Source organism: Cebus imitator, unplaced genomic scaffold, assembly GCF_001604975.1.
Source record: "Cebus imitator isolate Cc_AM_T3 unplaced genomic scaffold, Cebus_imitator-1.0 Scaffold30, whole genome shotgun sequence".
NCBI classification, from domain to species: Eukaryota; Metazoa; Chordata; class Mammalia; order Primates; family Cebidae; genus Cebus; species Cebus imitator.
The window spans coordinates 3,437,194-3,445,981 of record NW_016107345.1 but is presented as its reverse complement, the minus strand read 5'-3'; the positions used below and the strand labels follow the sequence as shown (position 1 = coordinate 3,445,981).

The following is an 8,788-nucleotide window of genomic DNA, read 5'->3' as shown; positions in this document are numbered from 1 at the left end:
TTTTTTTTTTTTTTTTTTGGAGGAAGGGAGGAAGGGACCTGGGAAAATAATCTTTAACCTCTTCTAGTAACTTTTGTGTCATTGTTTTCGTTTGCATCTCCTCATGGAACTGGTAACCCACTTGTGGATTTGTTTAGTTCTTCCGTACTCTTCTGATGAGCATAGTACCCCAAATTAGGTATTAACTAATATAGAAGATTGTAAGTTTCCTCTTTGATTTTAAAGCATATGCTTTAAGAGTAGACTTGCTTCTTTGGCAACCACTTTACACTGTTAATTTATAATAATTTACTAGTTAAGAAGATTAACTCTGGAGCAAGGCTTCCTGTGTTTAGATCCCAGTTCTGCAGTTCATCAGCTGGGTAGCCTTGACTAAATTAAGTAAACACGCTGGGCCTCAGTCTCCTCATCTCTAATATGTTCTTAATATTAATTTCTGCTTATATGTAAGTCATTTAAAATGGGTTGTGGCATCCAAATGCTATGTATATATGATACCTATTTTACTATTGGTCTTGTCAACTAAAATTGTTGAATTATTTTGTTCATGCTCTCTCAGTTCTGAAAGTCATACTCTCTCAATTCTTTAATAGAATATTTTTTGGTAGGACTTTACATGTATCTGTATTAAATTTTATTTTGTAAGATTGCTTCCAGTCTGTTGACATTTAAAAAAATCCTGATTTGGTCATCTAGTAAATATTAACCTATGCATTTTGATAAACATATAAGCTGGATAATTTTGGCATTACTTTCATGCAAATTTTTTACTAAAATGCTGTGTAGGCAGGGCTGAGAGTAGAGTTCTTTACCTGCTAAAGACCTCTCTTAAAAGTAATAAAAAAATTATTAATTCTTTCGTTGAAGTTGGTCAGCTAATTAGAAATTTAGCCACAGGTTGGTCAGCTAATTAGAAATTTAGCTAATTTATCATCATCTACCTCATGTTTCCAAGTTCTCACAAGGAATATATGAGGAACTTTGACAATTACCTTATTAAAACCCAGATTTTTTATGCCTCGTTTTTTAACCCTATCAGTTTAGTAACTATAAGGAAAAGAGCTTTAACCTATCCTTACTTGTCCTTAGTGACAATACTATATTCCAGTAGCATATGTTGATTACTACTTTTTTGTCTTTTTTTTTTTTTAGAAAAGGATTTTTTTTTTTTTTTTTTTTTTTTTTTTTAGAAAAGGTTTTTTTTTTTTTTTTTTTTTTTTTTTTGAGATGGAGTCTCCCTCTGTCACCCAGGCTGGAGTGCAGTGGCCTCCTGGATTCAAGCAATTCTCCTTCCTCAGCCTCCTGAGTAGCTGGGACTACAGGCACTCACCACCACGCCTGGCTGATTTTTGTATCAGAAAAGGATTTTTTAATTCAAGTAAAAAATGTGGAATGCTTTATGAATTTATATGTCGTTATTGCTCAGGGGCCATGCTCATCTCTGTTTTGTTCCTGTTTAGTATATGTGCTGCTAAGGGAGCACTGATGACTACTTTTTCTAAGTGTTCACTAACTTCTCTTAGAAATGATTCTAGAATCATGTCTAGAATTACCTTGAACTTCAATGATCAATAGTTGGCAGGATCCCATTTCTCTTGTTTTGAACACGAGTACTACATTTTTCTGTCTTCAGTCTTCTGGCAACCTCTCCTGCTCACCATAGTCCCTAAATGATTGCCAACAGCTGTGTAGAATTTTATCTGGAGCAGTATGCCTTGTTGAAGGTTTACTTACAGCAGTTAGGAACTGTCTTTAATCTTTATGTTCATATTGAGCTTTCATTTTTTGCTAATTCATTGCTACATTTATTAAATGCACATTTTACACAAGATAACAATGCTCGTTTTACCCGATACAATCCGAAGAGAATTTTTCTTAATAAAGTTGCCTGAAGCAAAAAGGTAATGTACATCCATTTCTCTCTGTTACTACTGTTATTAATATTACTGTAGTCTGGGCCACCATTCCTTTAGTGGACTGTAGTAATAACTTCCTGTTCACCTTCCTTCTTCCAGTCCTTTTCTGTCTCTGGGCCTTATGTATGGCAGCCAGAGTCATCTTTGTTTTAAAAATGCATGTATGTTTTAAAAGTCGTTTCTGGCCAGGTGCAGTGACTCATGCCTGTAATCCCAGTGCTTTGGGAGGCTGTGGTGGGCAGGTTGCTGAATCTAGGAGCTCAAGATCAGCCTGGGCAATGTGGCGAAACCCGTCTCTACTAAAAATACAAAAAGTAGCCAGGCTTGTAGTCCTAGGTACTCAGGAGGCTGAGATAGGAGGATCTCTTGAGCCCAGGAGGTCAAGGCTGCGGTGATGCCACTGCACTCCAGCCTGGGCAACAGAGTGAGACCCTATCTCAAAAAATAAATAAATAAATAAATAAATAAGTGTTTTCTTCCCTAGTGGCATAAGCTGTAATCTAATTAGAATTTTATTTCTGAGCATAGTACTTTCTAACTCTCTTTCTCTATTTTCTCTTTATTGCCCTTTTAAATTCAAGCGCCTCCCCCCCACCCCCCACCCCCTGCTTTTTATTTTGAGACTGAGTCTTGCTCTGTTGCTTAGGCTGGAGTGCAGTGGCGCAATCTCGGCTCAGTGTGACCTCCCCCTTCTGGGTTCAAGTGATTCTCGTGCCTCAACCTCCTGAGTAGCTGGGCTTATAGGCATGTGCCACCACACCCGGCCAATTTTTGTATTTTTAGTAGACACATGGTTTTGCCATGTTGGCCAGGCTGGTCTCAAACTCCTAACCTCAAGCCATCTGCCTGCCTCAGCCTCCCAAAATGCTGGGATTACAGAAGTGAGCCACTGTGCCCGGCCTTTTTTGCCTTTGGTTTTCTTACGGATGATATGAACCAGCAGCCAGATAGTAGGCATGGAGAGAGAGGGTGAGCCCCCACTAGTTGGCCCTTGTGTACATTACTCAGAAGACACATATGGATTGCTTATTACGTTACAGGCACTGTGTGAGGCACTAAGTTGACAAAGGGACATGACATAATCTCGTCCCTCAAAGAATTTGAAGTGCAAGAAAAGATGAAATAGGGGAAAGTAGCTTGGAGAAGCCAAAAATGTAACTTATTTTTGGTTGGGTCTTTTCCAGTGTAGCTTCTTTTTTTTTTTTTCCCCTTGAGTGTTGTGTATTCATTCAAATATAAGTGAATGATTTGAAAATTAGCCATTGTTCTTAATTGACCATTCTTTCACTGTATTTTAAAAAACATAGCAGGTGTGGTCGCTCATGCCTGTAATCCTAGCACTTTGGGAGGCTGAGGCAGGTGGATCACTTGAGGTCAGGAGTTCAAGAGCAGCATGACCAACATGATGAAACCCAGTCTCTACTAAAAAATAGAAAAATCAGTTGGGTATGGTGGTGTGCGCCTTGTAATCCCAGCTACTTGAGTGGCTGAGGCAGGGGAATCGCTTGAATCTGGGAGGCAGAGGTTGCAGTGAGCTGAGATCTTGCCATTGCACTCCAGCCTGCGTGACAGAGTGAGACTCTGTCCCCCGCAAAAAAAATTAAAGACAAGCTGGGCATGGTGCTTCATGCTGTAATCCCAGCTCTTTGGGAAGAATTACTTTGAGGCTAGAAGTTTAAGAGCAGCCTGGGCAACATTGCAAGACCTCATCTCTACAAATGAAAAAAAGTTAGCCAGGTGTGGTGTCACATACCCACTGTCCCAGCTACTAAGGAGGCTAAGGTGGTAAGATTGCTTGAGCCCAAGAATTTGAGGCTGCAGTGAACTATGATCATGCCACTGTTTGGGTGACAGAGCTAGACTCTTTCAAAAAAATTAATTAAAAAATAAAAATATATATAAAATAACATTTCTGTATGTAATCTTATGTCATCGGACGTTTGGTTGTATTTTAGCTAATTGATTAAATCATGATTATGAGCTATATTACTCTGTTATACTGACTGGTGTACTGTGAACAGAAGAAAGTACGTACTTAGATAAGATGTATAATGTTAAACTCAATCATCTGAACTTTTTATATTTTTATAGTTTTAATTTTTGTGGGTACCTAGTAGGTGTCTATATTTATAGGGTACATGAGATATTTTGATATAGACATGTAATGTGGAATAAGCACGTTATGGAGAATGGGGTATTCATCTCCTTAAGCATTTATCCTTTAGGTTACAAACAATCCAAGTACACTCTTTAAGTTATTTTGAAATATAATATTAAGGTATTAATGACTATAGTCACCCTTTTGTGCTACCAAATAGTAGGTCTTATTTATTCTTTCTATTTTTCTGTACCCATTAACCATCCCCATACCCGTATCCCCACACTACACTTCTCAGACTCTGGTAACCATCCTTCTGCTCTCTCTGTCCATGAGTTCAGTTGTTTTGATTTTTAGATCCCACAAATAAATGAGAGCGTGCAATGTGTGTCTTTCTGTGCCCAGCTTATTTCACATGACATAATGATCTCCAGTTCTGTCCATGTTGTTGCAAGTGATTGGATCTCATTCTTTTTTTTTTTTTTTTTCCCCCAAGACAGAGTCCTGCTCTGTTGCCCAAGCTAGAGTGCAGTAACGATCTTGGCTCACTGCAACCTCCGCCTCCTAAGTTCAAGCAGTTCTCCTGCCTCAGCTTCCCGAATAGCTGGGATTACAGGCACATGCCACCATACCCAGCTAATTTTTGTATTTTTAGTAGGGATGGATTTCACCATGTTGGCCAGGCTGGTCGCGAACTCTTGGCCTCAAGTAATCTGCTCTCCTCGGCCTTCCAAGTACGGGGATTACAGGCGTGAGCCACTGTTCCCGGCCATAGATCTCATTTTTATGGCCAAATAGTACTTCATTGTACATATGTACCACATTTTCTTTGTTCATTCATCTGTTGATGGACACTTAGGTTACTTCCAGATCTTAGCTATTGTAAACAGTGCTGCAACAAACATAGGAATTCAGATATCTCTTCAAAGTACTGATGTTCTTTCCTTTGGCTATATACCCAGCAGTGGGATTGCTGGATCAAATGGTAGCTCAGTTTTTAGTATTTTGAGGAACATCCAAATTGTTCTATATCGTGGTTGTACTAATTTACATTCTCATCAACAGTGTAGGAAGGTTCCCTTCTCTGCACATCCCCACCAGTATTTGTTACTGCCTGTCTTGGATAAAAGCCATTTTAACTGGGGTGAGATGATAGCTCATGGTACTTTTGATTTGCATTTCTTTGATGATCATCAATGTTGAGCACTTTTTCAAATGCCTATTTGCCATTTGTGTGTCTTTTGAGAAATGTCTATTCAGATTTTTTGCCCATTTTTTAATATTTTTATTTATTTTTGAGACAGAGTCTTGCTGTGTCACCAGGCTGGAGTGCAGTGGTGCAATCCACTGCAACCTCTGCCTCCTGGGTTCAAGCAATTCCCTTGCCTCAGCCTCTTGAGTAGCTGGGACTACAGGCGTGCGCTACCACACGTGGCTAATTTTTGTATTTTTAATAGAGACAGGGTTTCATCATGTTGGCCAGGATGGTCTTGATCTCTTGACTTTGTGATCCGCCTGCCTTGGCCTCCATGAGCCACCGTGTCTGGCCTTTTGCCCATTTTTTAGTGGGATTATTTGATCTTTTTCTTAGAGTTGTTTGAGCTCTTTATATATTCTGGTTATAACTCTCTTGTCAGGTAGTAGTTTGCAAACGTTTTCTACCGTTCTCTGGGTTGTCTCTTCAGTTTGTTGATTGTATCCTTTGCTGTGTGGAACCTTTTTACTTGATGTGATTCCGTATTTTTGCTTTGATTGCCTGTGCTTGTGGGGCATGGCTCAAGAAATTTTTGCCCAGACCAATGTCCTGGAGATTTTCCCGAGTATTTTCTTGTAGCCGTTCATAGTTTGAGGTCTTAGATTTAAGCCTTTAACCCATTTTGACTTGATTATTATTTTATTTTATTTTTTTTTGAGACAGGGTCTTGCTCTGTTGCCCAGGTTGGAGTGTTTGGCTTGATACCAGCTCACTGCAACCTCTGCCTCCCAGTTTCAAGTGATTCTTGTTCCTCAGCCACCCAAGTAGCTGGGACTGCAGACATGTGCCACCACGCCCAGCTGATTTTTATATTTTTAGTATAGATGGAGTTTTACCATGTTGACCAGACTGGTCTTGAACTCCTGACCTCAAGTGATCTGTCTGTCTGTCTTGGCCTCCCAAAGTGCTGGGATTACAGGCATGAGCCACCACACCCAGCCTGATTAGATTTTTGTATATGGCAGGTGATATGGGGCTAGTTTTATTCTACATGTGCCTGTCCAGTTTTCCCAGCACCATTTATTGAACAAGACTGTCTTTTCCCCAGTGTATGTTTTTGGCACCTTGGTGGAAAATGAGTTCACTGTGGGTGTGTGGATTTGTTTCTGGATTCTCTATTCTGTTCCATTGGTCTGTATGTCTGTTTTTATTCCAGTCCCATGCAGTTTTGGTTACTATAGCTCTGTAGTGTAATTGAAGTCAGGTAATGTAATACCTCTAGTTTTGTTCTTTTTGCTCAAGATGGCTTTGGCTATTCTGGGTCTTTTGTGGTTCCATATAAATCTTAGGATTTTTTTTTTTCTATTTCTGAGAAGCATGTCATTGGGGTTTTGATAGGGATTGCCTTGAATCTGTTGATTGCTTTGGGCAGTATTGACATTTTAACAATATTGATAATTTCAGTCCATGAACATGGAATATTTTTCCATTTTTTTGTGTGTCCTTCAATTTTTTTCATCAGTGTTTTATAGTTTTCATTATAGAGATCTTTCACTTCTTTGGTTAATACCTAGTTACTCAGTTTTATGTGTGGCTGTTGGAGTTACTTTTAAAATTTCTTTTTCACATTGTTCACTGTTGGCATACAGAAATGTTACTGAATTTTGTGTGGTGGTTTTGTATCATGTAACTTTACTGAGTTTGTTTACCACTTCTATTAATAATACTTTTCTTGTGGAGTCTTTAGGTTTTTCTAAATATAAAATTGCATCGTTTGCAAACAGAGATAATTTGACTTCTTCCTTTTCAATTTGGACGTCTTTTATATCTTTCTCTTGTCTGATTGCTCTAGCTAGGACTTCCAGTACTTTGTTGAATAACAGTAGTGACAGTGGGCATCCTTGTCATGTTCCAGATCTTAGAGGAAAGGCTCTCTAGTTTTTCCCATTTGTTATGATACTAGCTGTGGGTCTGTCATATATGGCTTTTATTATGCTGTGGTATGTTCCTTCTATCCCCAGTTTTTTTAGTATCTTCTTTTTATCATATTTTATTGTAACACCTATATGTTCTTTGTGACATATTTCATGTTCCTTTGACTTTTTTTTTTATTCTTGAGATTGAGTCTTGCTCTGTCACCCAGGCTGGAGTGTAGTGACATGATATTGGCTCACTGCAAACCCCGACTTCCAGGTTCAAGTGATTCTTCTTGTGCCTCAGCCTCCCGAGTAGCTGGGATCACAGGCATGGGCCTCCATGCCTGGCTAGTATTCGTATTTTTAATAGAGACAGGGTTTCGCCACGTTGGCCAGGCTAGTTAGCCTTGAACTCCTGGCCTTAAGTGATTGCTGCATCAGCCTCCCAAAGTGCTGCATTACAGACTAAAGCCACCACACCCGACCTATGTTCTTTTGACTTTAAAAGAAATTAAACATGTAGCCTAAAAGGAAATATGGGTGTCAAGAAATGACATACAGTCTTAAGGTTGTGATGAAAGAAGAGAAAAAAAGCTAAAAGTGTTCCCAAAGGTAGGAAAAATAAAAACAATAGTTCTGGGCACAGTGTCACCGGCCTATAGTCCCAGCTACTTGTGAGGCTTGTGAAGTGGGAGGATTGCTTGATCCCAGGAATTCAAGGCTGTAGTATGCTATGATCCTGCCTGTGGATAGCTACTGCTTTCCAGCCTGGGCAACACAGTAAGACCCCATATCTTTAAAACAAAACAAAAATCATAATAGCAATAATAGTGACAATGTCAGTTGTTAGTCACAGAAAAGGAATACCATGTCTAGAAAAACCTTTGTACTTTATAGTCAGAGATGCTGTAACTTATGATGCTGTTATGAACAGAGATATTGGTATGTCTGGTAAATTGAATATGCAGCCAGAAAACTTTCTGTTTGAAAATAAAAGTGATTAAAAAAAATAAAAGTGATAATACATGTCTCTGTCATCCAAGTAGGAAATATAGCACAGACAGATTTTTTTTCTTTTTGCTTAACTGTAGCTATATAATAAAGCATTCTGAGAAACTGTTAAACAGAGCCTTAATAGACTATGTATCTAGGTTTGTCGTTGTCTTTCTATCTATCTATCTATGTGTTAATATTAGGAGCCTCTGACTTATTTAATACTTCTTCCTGTTTGTATGAAATTCACTGAAGTAATTGACTCAGATTAGCCGTGATCGAAAACACAGAACTATTACATTAATTTGACTTACTAATTTATGTAAAACATTTTCTGAGTTTTAAAAATCATCTTAAGTACCTCAAGGGTAGAGGAATTCTGAGCCCACCAACTAGTTATTAGGATTCCTATTGCAGTAGGCAGAATAAAGCAATTTTTCATATTGCGACTAATGGCAACTTTGATTAATTTTGCGCAGTTATTCAACATCTGTCTTAAGTAACCAGTCTGCTTTTGTTAAAATTTTCGTGTCTGCTGGGCACGGTGGCTCATGCCTATAATCCTAACACTTTGGGAGGCCGAGGCGGGTGGATCACGAGGTCAAGAGATCGAGACCATCCTGGTCAACATGGTGAAACCCCATCTCTACTAAAAATACAAAAAATTAGC

The 8,788-nt window shown here is 38.8% G+C and overlaps 1 protein-coding gene and 1 non-coding gene across 2 annotated transcripts in view; one reads left to right on the top strand and one right to left on the bottom strand.

The window, feature by feature from the left end:
• Window positions 1-8,788, top strand: part of TFDP2 (transcription factor Dp-2) — a 182,352-nt gene that overhangs the window by 3,144 nt on the left and 170,420 nt on the right. The gene's annotated exons all lie outside the window — the stretch shown is intronic.
• On the bottom strand, window positions 1,382-1,483 carry LOC119470428. Its single transcript, XR_005199330.1, has one exon. It is a non-coding gene; the product is annotated as a U6 spliceosomal RNA (small nuclear RNA).